The sequence below is a fragment of the Barbus barbus genome (assembly GCF_936440315.1).
Source record: "Barbus barbus genome assembly, chromosome: 31".
NCBI classification, from domain to species: Eukaryota; Metazoa; Chordata; class Actinopteri; order Cypriniformes; family Cyprinidae; genus Barbus; species Barbus barbus.
In genome coordinates, this window is record NC_136759.1 from 24848832 (window position 1) to 24860688 (window position 11857).

Consider the following 11857-nt stretch of genomic DNA (forward strand, 5'->3'; position numbering starts at 1 on the left):
AAGAACTGTGTGAAACAAGGTGTACCTTGAATGCAATGTTGCACTGGATAAAAGCATCTGTCAAATGCATAAATATGAATGTCTGAGACAATATTTTTGATGATTATGGTGAAACAGTCAGAGTGAGATTGTTGATTTACAGTATGAGCACAATGTGATTGCTCATTCCAAAAATGGAAGAGGCTGCATTGTGGGACAAAGCATGAAGCATGTAACAGCACTCCACACCACTCGAGTGGATTTGCAAGGGATGCACTAATAGTGCATGGGGATCACTATATTTCACTATATTTTTCAATGTATACATGATAATATTTAAAGTTTATTAGGGGTTCAAGCACGTAGCGCTGAAACTCTATTGTAATTGTTAGAATGGCCACGGATCAGCGATCTCCACATAAAACTGATCGTGCAGACCAAACCGTAAGTTTTAGAGACTTGAAAGGATGTTAATACTCACACTACCTACAACGTGACCTAGGCTCGCCCCAATCGGCCTGATGGGGCGCTACAGTGATCAAAAGTACAAAATCGCTCATAACTCGTGTTGTTGGAATCCTTGGCTCACGCCGGACAAATGTACACCAGATTTGATCATGAGCCTGGTGAAATTTTTGAATTTTTTGAAAACCCTACTTTTGCAAACTAGTCCTAGGTTTTCGCCCAATCGGAACCAAACCAGTGCAGAGAGATCCTCTGGACAGTGAATATCAATAATTATCAAAAAACTCATCGTCGGAAAGGGATGGCAAAATGTTTGAAAGGGGCAGGGCCACTTTTAGTAAAATGCCTATAACTCCTGAATGGAATGAGCTACCTTCCCCACACTTAGAACAATTATGTAAGAGCTCAATCTGAGGTCACAGGGAAAAAATCATGGAGCTTGGCCACTTGGTAGTGCTATAAGAGGAGAAAAAAAACTTAAAAATGGCTGTAACTGTGCACCCATTCGTCCTATCTACATGAAAATTTGTGTGAAAAGTCTTAGTCCAAAGTGCCACAAGTGTCTATAAGTATATTTGCATATCTCAAAAAACATGGCCGCCATTGGCCGACTAACTTTGAGCAGTAAGTTTGTCTGCACATGCATGACAAGGTTAAAGGAGGCTGATTGGAACAAAATTCAGTGGGTCTGTTTGACTCACGGCCCCAAAGGTCTGAGAGAAATTTGAAAAACAATATCACATTTTAAAGGGCATAAACGTTTGTATGTCGTGCAGCTTTTCGCACAGTACTCATATCATACGATAGAACTTCTCATTCCAGACAACTTTGCCTCTAGAACCACTGCTGTCAATCAAATCGTTTGTTAAATGATTGAGAAGATGTAAAAAAACATACTTTTGTGAACTAGTCCTAGGTTTTTTGCTCAATCTGGAAAAAAAAACACTCCAGTACAATTCTCTGGACTCTCTAGGTCAATAATTATCAAAAATATTTAAATTTACCCTTTGGGAAGCTATAACGGGGTCATTTAGAAAAGTGGCCTGTGCAAATTTACTCAAAATCCTATAAAGCCTTAAGGAAAACTCAAAACTTCACGAAACCTGGTGAGCACATGTGACAAGTGATTCTAAGCAAGCATGCAAAGTTTTAAGGAGATTGGACCACAGCTAGCGCTATAACAGTAGAAATTGTTAAAAAAAACATAATATTTCTATGGTAAATTACCTGGATTTGCCAAAAATGCTTTTTAAATCATTGATTTAGGTGGGTACAGCCTTGCTAAATAAATGCTTTAAGCTTTTGAACCCCAGTAATCGTTGCTTGCAGCTATATTTAAATTTGTTATTTGAGTAAAGAATAAAACTATTATCCAAGTCAAACACATTGCACATAATAACTGCATGAACTATTACTATGTAATGTATTTCTTAATATTGTAGCCTACCTTAAAACCTCTCCCATCTTTTTTTGTCCCTTTTCCAATGGTTGTAGAACTTGTCCAGATTTATAGGGCCCTCTGTCTGTGAAGTTCAGATTCTCATTAGCCGATCCAAGTGGGTGGTATGAAGTCAGTTGCGTTAATTTATCTTGATATGATTAATCAGACTGAATCTGCATTCACAGTTTGCACTAGATGCTTGGAATGTCCTGCAAATGTCAATTAGGTGTATAAGTTCAGTGAACTCCTCACTTTTTAGTGTCCAAGTTACCATTTCAGCAAATGCCTGCAGCACTTCCTTTTTTTTTTTTTTTATACAGTGAACTTGAAATATTTGTACTGTTGACAGATGCGCTCGGCTAAAAGCAGACCATTCTTTAAGCTCACCTTCAGGAAATCGAGCATCAAAATGGTCACAGACTTTATGGACAAACAGAATAATGTCCACTGCACTTTCACATTTCAGCTAGAAATTCTTTATGTTCTGGCAATGTTTTTAGTGGCAAGTTTTAGTTTTGTTCCCAGATTGTTCTGCTAAAAGATAGGATAACATTGTCTAAACATTCTAAAAATGTTTATTGATGACATTGTTAGAACATTCCTTAACAGTCTTATAAAGACTTTTGCGGGAAGTTTCCCATTGCACTTGAGGTGGACTCATAGCTCAGATGTCATATTTTGGTGAAAAAACTTTTGTTTGATGTCAAGCTCCAACGTCATTAAATAACTCCAAAAACATCATTACCGGCTTTACTTATTATAAACAAATATTACATTCCTAAACAGAAGGCCACTGAGGAGTATATTGAGGAGGCTTTACAACAAGGCTACATCCACCCATCAAAGTCCCCAGCTGTTTCAAGCTTCTTTTTTTGTGGCTAAGAAGGATGGAGGTTTGCGGCCTTGCATCAATTATCGAGCTCTCAACAAGATCGCAGTTAAATTATGGTATTCACTTCCCCTCGTACCTGCAGCCCTGGAACAACTCCATGGTGCCGCTGTCTTCAAGTTGGACCTATGCAGTGTATACAACCTCATTCAGATATGCAAGAGGGATGAGTGGAAGACCACATTTTGGACGGCTACTGGCCATTATGAATACCGGGTTATGCTGTATGGGCTTGTCCGTATTCCAGGACTTCATACAAGAGGTGCTCTGAGATTTCCTCCACAAGTTTATGCTGGTGTACATCGACAACATCTTGGCAAAATATATTCCTCAAGCCCGGTAAATGTTCCTTCCATCAGTCCTCTGTGCAATTCCTCGGTTATCACCTAAGCAAGAGAGGCATCTGGATGGATGAGGGGAAGGTTGACGCTATCTGCAACTGATTCACTCCTACAGTGATCAAAGAAATCCAATGTTTCCTAGGATTCAGCAACTTCTATCGACATTTCATCAACAACTTCCGCTCCATTGTCCATCCTCTCATCAGCCTACTCAAGGGCCGGCCCAAGTCTCTGTGCTGGTCACCTGCAGCCACCAAAGCATGAAAAGAAAGTTCTACGAGGATGTGAATGCTTTTTACAAGCTATAAAAAGACTGAAACAGGGTTGCAAACAAGGGTGTTATTTTTACTTTCAGCAACACCTTTTAAGACACAGCCAAAAAATGCACTGTGCAGCGCTTTCATCGGAAATCCCCTTAACAGTTGAAAGGATACTACGACAAAGATATCACTTTCCACGGAAGAGATTCAAACTAATGTTTTATTCTGAATATGAGCTTTAACTGAAGAATGAATGCTATATGAGATGCAGGTAATCACACTCATTCAGTCCTTCTCTCTCTCATAATACTCTACATCAGTGGTTCCCAAACCTGTCCTGGAGGATCCCCTGCCCTGCACATTTTGTATGTCTCTCTAATCAGACACACCCAGTTTAGTTTGTGCAGTCTCTGCTAACGAGCTAATGAGTGGAATCAGGTGTGTTAGATAAGGGAGACATACAAAAGGTGCAGGGCAGGGGCAAAGCCACTAGAAGGCAAGCCTGCAACCATTAGTCGAAAAAGTGTAAAGGCTAATGCTAACGCTTTAGCGCCGGTCTGGCAGTACGTGGGAAAGGAGACCAGAGGCTGGTTTTTTTTAATGGATGTCAATGGAGGAGAGGCTTCACTACGCTGAATAAGCAGCTTTTTAGAGGAAACAGCTCATCCTTTAATGAATCGATAGCCTATCTGCTAATCTACAACATGTTTGACAGTAAACAATACTTTTGGATTGAGCTATTCCACTGAGTTTACACTGAAAAAAAATTGTTTTATAAGAGAAGTCACGGACAGGTGGGTTTTTGTGACAGGTGGGATTCAGCTTACGGCACTTCCCATTCATTCCTGTGGTATCCGTAAATGGCCAATGAGTGTCGCACAACTGACTGAAATTCAATGACGTCAAGGCTGTAAGGTTATCAAGGCACACGTGATCCAAGTTGACCGTTACACTTTCTCCAATAGTAAGTAATTCAGACCCTCATATATATATATATATATATATATATATATATATATATATATATATGAAAAATAGAAAAATATTTTATTTGTCATTTATTTATTGAGAAAAATTATCCAGTGTTACATATCTGTGCATTGCAAAATTATGTGAATCTTTGTTTTCAGTTTCTGGTGTGACCCCCTTTTGCTGCAGTAACTGAAGGTAAAGTTTCTGCACAATAACATGTAGGAGTTTTAGCCATGCCAAATTAGACAACTTCAAGCTGTTGTGGTCGCACCCGTTGTAGACTAAAGCAATAAGCCCCAATAATCCGTGGTTTACAGTGAATTTATAACACCTAAAGGGTGTTGTTAGGCACAATGCGAAGTGGAGCTTGAAGTTGTCTAATTTGGCACGGTCTCCTTGCTGCAATAACAGCAGTAAGGCTTTCCTCTGTTTATAAATATCCTTAGAAGTACGATTTTAACTGTATTATTTGTGTCCCCTTCAAAAATTGCTCTTGAGAAATTTTATGTTTATTGTTTCCCCCAACTGTTAGACGAAATTTACGCCCCTTGGTGTGACTGCAACAGAGAGAATTTTAAAGAAACTGGCAAATAAAGTCAATAAATCCTGTATAAATCTGAAAATGTCCACACAAAAACGAAGACCTGATACTAGTGCACAAATGCAATGTAGAATGAGCATACTCACTCATTTATGGTACGTACATACACCCACCCACCCACCATTCATATCTGTTTATTGCAGGTTTTTTTTTGTGTTGGTTTTATTTTCATTTTCTGGTATTATCTATTAAACTAATCAAACTAATTTGATCGTTCGCTTTTAAAACTGCGATTGCAGCGCGTTAGCATTCATTAGCCGGTGTAATGTAATAAAAACATAATATTAATATGTAATTTAAAGAAATAGTTTAATTTAGCTCAAAGGGAATCATTTATGATTTTATAGGGATTTGAACAGAATCACTGTTACGGCGATTCACTGAACCAGCCATATAACAAACTCTGCACTGGATATTAAAATCCAAAATATAGTGAAAACACTATTAAATAGCGCAGTAAAAAGATCGGCAGATTAAGACATTAACTTGTGAGCACAAAACACAAGATAATTCTCTTTTCAATATAAATCAGATTTTATTTATATAAACCTAAGACATAAACTAATCTAACACATGAACACAAGCATTCACACATTCACACGTTGCCGAAAGAGAGAAAGTGAGGAAAGGATGAGTTTAAGAGAATGGAAATGTGACATCCCAAGTTTATAGCAATATGTTCAATTGCATAGACCTTAACAACCATCAATCACTTATTTAACCCTCGCTTTGAGTTTCTCAATGAGGCTAAAATTTATATTAACTACACCGATTCAGTTAGTTATCCTGGAGGTACTTGCTTGCTTTGCTAAGGGAATCCCTTTTGTCGTCATCGTTGCAGAAAGGGGCTTCCCCGAAGTGTCTGATTGGCTGGAAGTTCAATAGTCTTTGAAGTGAGGTCTTGGGCGTTGGCTGAGGATGTGGAGTTGGTCTGGTTGAAGTTTGAAGCAAGTGCAGTCAGAGCTGGACTTTGCAGCAAACTTACATTAGAATACGAAACTCCACGGAAATAAAATAAACTAAAGTAAAAGAATAAAAGGATGTAACGAGACTAGGTGGTTTTCTTCTCATTATGGCAGCAGCTGGCATGTGGGCCAGAGCATGCTCAAAGAGCAGCGTCAAAACGCGCTGGCAAAAGAGAAGAAAAGGAGAAGAGAGCATTTTTAAGAAGAAGAGAGTAACTAAGAGAAAGTTTGATGGTGTCCTGAGTTTTTAAACTCGGCTTTCAGACCATCCCATCTGGACGTCTTGACCAATTAGATACTGTCCTTGCTTGGGATGTTGCTCTGTTTCTCCACCAGATCAATAAATCAACAATGTTATCTGTTCAGTCAGAGGTCCGAACTTTACAGGCTCTTGCAACGTATACTTTTGAACATGATTTCTATAACAATTGATTGGAATTGATTGGAAGAAACATTTAAAGCATGAATTTTCATACCAAACATGAATATTACCCTTTAAGGCTTAAGCTATTCAATACTTATTAAAAACAAGATACACAATGAGTGATTAAAACAAGGATAGTCAAATGTGTGGGTTACAAACATAATATGGGGCTTGGCATAGAAATGTCCTTTTAGGATGATTTTATGTGCATATGAAAAAGAAAGTCTTTGTATGGTTCTATGGAGAATGAAGGCATGTTCTTTAGACAAAGGAATTTTGGTTTGGACTGTCTTCTATGTGGGGGAGAAGTCAGTCTAAGGAAGCTCGTGAATTCAATCGTGGAACATGTGATGGCCATCTCTTTGACAATGAGTCTTGATTATTTGCCCCAAATTTGACGGTCTCCTTCCTGAATTGGAATCATCAATAAGTGTTCTTTTGTCTCAATGTTGCAAGCTGTTTTGTGAAAGAGGCTTGCTGGTTAAGCTTGCTTCAGACTAGTTGGAGCTAGGAATCTGATTTACGACGTTGTCCTGTTTTCTTGGGGCCCCTCTTTGTGGAATCTCAGCTTCTCATGTTTCGATGTTCTAATTGAATCTTAAATTGGTCTGATTCAGTCTCTGATATCCTACATATGTTAGCTTGTTACTCGCGGTTCCATTTGCGTTTCTATTATTGTTTTCTTTTTTCTCGCACCGTTTTCATTTCTCTCTCGCTCTGTTTTTCACAAGTTCATCAAACAACAGTGGTAAGTGGCAAGTAGTAAGTTAAATTGGTATCATTCATCAATCACAGTGAGTAATGGCTTCTTCTCCTGCTATTGTTGTTTGCACTGCTTGCCACATGTACAGTTTATCTCTCTCTGTCGGCGACAAGGGATTCACATGTGATAAATGCAGGGAAATAGTTAGGCTGACAGAGAAGATTTTAGAACTAGAGACACGCATCTAAACTTTAGTTGAGGATAGTAAGAATGTGAGGGCTGTAGATACGGCCAAGATTACATTTAGGTAAAATAAAATTGTTTTTATTTTAAATTTTTGATTGAAATAAATTTGTGCCTGCAATCAAGTTTTAGTTTTGTGGCATTTCTGCAAATTTATGTGGCATTATTGCAAAAGTGGGCACTTCAAATGAGAGAATGAGAATGAAAATGAGCTTTATTGCCAGGTATGTTTACACATGCGAGGAATTTGTTTACACTGACAGAAGCTCCACAGTGCAACAGAATGAGTGACAGGACAGGACACAGATAATAAAAAGAATAATATACAAAAATACAAAATAGACAATGTACTAAATAGCAACAACACAACATGTAATATACAATTATGTATGTACAGGTATGATATTTGCAAATTTGAAATGTAAATACGTATGTGTGTTAATGTCACGATGCACACACGAGGGAGGAACCAGGAACACACAGACGAGGATATAAACTCAAATAACAGACTTTAGTCATGACATCAGGGCAGGACAAGGCAAGGTAGACATCAACAGGAACACATGGGGAGTAACGAGTAGACCAGACGAAATCTAACTGAACTGACAAGACTATAAATACACAGGTAAATCATAGATAACGAGACGAACACGGCTAGACAAGAATTAACTAATGATGACACTTAACAAGGACAGGAAACAAACCAAATATGGACACAAGGGGCAGGAACACATGACACACACGACAGAACCCTGACAGTTAAGTAAGTAATGTATAATAGTGTTGTGTGTTCCACATTTATTGTCAACTGTTCATGAGATGGATTGCCTGAGGGAAGAAACTGTTCATGTGCCTGGTCGTTCTGGTGCTCAGAGCTCTGTAGCATCGACCAGACGGCAACAGTTCAAAGAGGGAGCGTGTTGGATGTGAGGGGTCCAGAGTGATTTTGCAGCCCTTTTGCTCACTCTGGATAATTGGAGATTGGGGGGGATTGTACCAATGATTCGCTCAGCAGTCCGGACTACCATCTGCAGTCTTCATACACACATTCCTCAAACAATAAAACACATTAGAGCCTATGTATTTTATGTTTCAATATATATCAGAAAAGCTGTGAGAGTTATCCACTTCCGGAAAAAGGAATGGATCTCTTTTTTTTCAAAACTTTTCTCTAACCAGCAGATGGCAGGATTCTACACCTAACACCTAGGTGACAGCTGCGTCACAGCGTGCGTCACGCTTTCAGGAGAGAGCGCCAAATTCAAATAATCTATATTCCGCTTTTCTGAGACTTTTTTTTCCGTGGACGGTCTCATTCTGTTTGTAAAACTGTATGCTACAACACCGTGTTGTTTTATTACCACCAAGACGCTGTTTTTGAGCGTAATTTATTCCATAACGGACGCGAACAATAACTCTTTCAATGTTATGCTGATGATACTCAGCTCTATATTTCTTCACGGCCCGGTGAAACACACCAAATTGAGGAACTAATGGAATGCATAGTCGATATAAAAAACTGGATGACGAGTAATTTCTTACTGCTAAATTCTGAAAAAACAGAGGTGTTAATTATCGGACCTAAAACCCCCACATGTAATAACCTAGAACACTATCTAACACTTGACGGCTGCTCTGTCAATTCTTCGTCATCAGTTAGGAACCTAGGTGTGCTGTTTGATAGCATCTTTCTTTTGCAAGCCATGTTTCTAGCATCTGTAAAATTGCGTTTTTCCATCTCAAAACAGATGAAAAAAATCTAAATTGCGACCTATGCTCTCAACGTCAAATGCAGAAATGGTAATTCATGCGTTTATGACCTCAAGGTTAGACTATTGTAATGCTTTATTGGGTAGTTGTTCTGCATGCTTGATCAACAAACTACAGTTGGTCCAAATTGCAGCAGCTAGAGTCCTTACTAGAACCATGAAGTATGATCATAGTAGCCTACTTCTGTCAACACTGCACTGGCTCCCTATCAAACATCGGATAGATTTTAAAATCTTGTTAATTACTTATAAAGCTCTGAATGACTTACCCCCTCGGTACTTGAGCGAGCTCTTATCACATTATAGTCCTCCACGTCCGCTGCATTCTCAAAACTCTGGCCGTTTGATAATACCTAGAATATCAAAATCGACTGCGGGCAGCAGATCCTTTTCCTATTTAGCACCCAAACTCTGGAACAATCTACCTAACACTGTTCGGGAGGCAGACACACTCTGTCAGTTTAAATCTAGATTAAAGACACATCTCTTTAACCTGGCTTACACACAACACACAACACACTAATATGCTTCTATTGTTCAAATCCGTTAAAGGATTGTTAGGCTGCATTAATTAGATCAACCGGAACCAGGAACACTCCCCATAACACACGATATACTCGTTACATCGTAAAAAGAATGCCATCTACGCTGATATTTGTCTGTTTTTTTCTTATTCTGTTTCTCAGTCCGTATCCAGATCAGATGGCGGATCAGCACCAAGAGATGATGTCTACAGCCCTGATCGTCAGCGGAGACCAGGCCACCTAGATGAGCCCCAGAGACATATCCCCAGTGAAGATCTCGACTAAAAATACAATAAAACTAAAAATATATCAAAATAACTAAAAATATAATAAAATACCTAACTACATAATACTATTATTGTTAGAAATTGCAACAATATAAAAATAGAAATAATACATTTATACATTTAAAATTTTAATTAAAACATAATAATAAACAAAATGAAAAATGAATATATACATTTTAAAATAATAAATAGTATAAAATAAAATAAAAATATATACAACAGAAATACATTAAATGAATTAAACTATAAATTTAAATTATAACAAACAGACAAATATATATGATAAAAATAGACCGAGAAACAATAAATGCATTAAACTATTCATTACAGCTATAGCAAATGAATAAATCATATCAATGAAAAACTTCAAATAATGAATAAAACACAAATATAACAAATACATTAAATTATAATTAAAATGCCCCATCGGGACAAGACCACGGGAATCAGATAAGCCCTTTACACAATCTGACTTGGCTGCGGTTGGAATTGAACTGCGGGTTTCGTCTGGCCAAAGGAGAACTGGCCCCCCAACTGAGCCTGGTTCCACCCAGTTTGCACAATTATATAATTCTTGTAAATTACCATTAATTTTTATATCACAGTATTATTATAAGTCCATATATTTTCAGTCATATTGACCCGATAACTTGTATTACTCATTTGTTTATCACATACATAACAGCTTACAGTTTAAACTATAACGTTAATAAAATAAAACATCCTTAAACGTTACCGTTCAGCATATTATATAGTTGATCTTATTTAAACTGGATTTCTTTACAAAGGAAAGACCTTCACTTCACTTACAAACTGAAGAAACTGTTGTCTTATTTCTTTTGTTCTCACTCTATAAACAATTGGGTTAAAACAACTTGGGAACAGTAAGTACATTGTGCTCACAAACACACGACTGTTAGCAGAACAATTATTTCTTATTCTGTATGACATGAATGTGTTACATGTTGATCAGTTTTAGTCGTGTTTTGCCATGTCTTCCGTTGACCTAGTTTCCCTTAGTTGCCCTGATTAGTTAATTAGCTCCTCACCTGCTTCTGTTTCCCCATGATTACGTTTAGTATTTAAAGCCTGTGTTCTCCCATGTTCTTTTGTCTGCTATTATTTTGGATTTACGTTTGGTTGTGCCCTTCTCAGTCAGTGGATAATTAAAAGAACTGCTTTTGTACTCCTTCGTCGTGCTCTTTGTTTTAACACACCAGACAACCATAACAGAATGCAATCAGGGCAAAAATCAAACTACTTGTCATGACAATGATGAGAGTAATGCGAGTGTTTATGGCCTTCATTTGGGCCTTACTAGATTTAAACACAGAGGCAAAAGTCACAACATAAGAACCTGTAATGAGAATACAATCTGCAGTTGGTATCAGGAAAGCAGTCAAAAGTCCTACTAAGTTATTAACAGTTATATCTCCACATGCTAACTGAACCAAGGCCATGTGTTCACAAAAACAGTGATCAATGATATTTGTTACACAATGACAGTCTTCCAGCCAGAGAGACAATGGTGACAATTAGGAGTCCATTTCTTTTTACTGGCACAACAACAAACTTTACGAAGTTAGGGATTTCCAGGTATTTATGATAGTAAAGAGGTCTGCATATGGCAAAGTAATGACCCACTGCCATCCACAAAAGCAAAGTAGTTTGAAATGCTCCAACAATGCGAAGCAAAACATTTGTTTCAAACAACCAACTAGGGTTATCCCACCCCTGTTGAATAAAAAGCATATTAGGTACAAAAATATAGGCAAGAGCAATTCTACAACACCCATCAACCCTATTAGTACATACATAGGAGAATGCAAAGACTTTTGAGATATAATTAAGAATACAAGAATAGAATTTGCTGTAAGAGACAAAAACATTAGAAAGAAAGGGATCAATAAAAAAGGCCTCCATTCTCCTAGGCTGAAGAAACCGTTTAATTTGAAGTCTGTGAATGAAATATTTTGTGCAGAAATATTCTCCAT

At 37.7% G+C, this 11857-nt stretch overlaps 1 pseudogene across 1 annotated transcript; it reads right to left on the bottom strand.

The window, feature by feature from the left end:
- Positions 1-11071: 11071 nt before the first annotated feature.
- Positions 11072-11857, bottom strand: LOC306851749 (olfactory receptor 52B4-like; annotated as a pseudogene). Its single transcript has one exon. The product of its transcript is annotated as an olfactory receptor 52B4-like (transcript).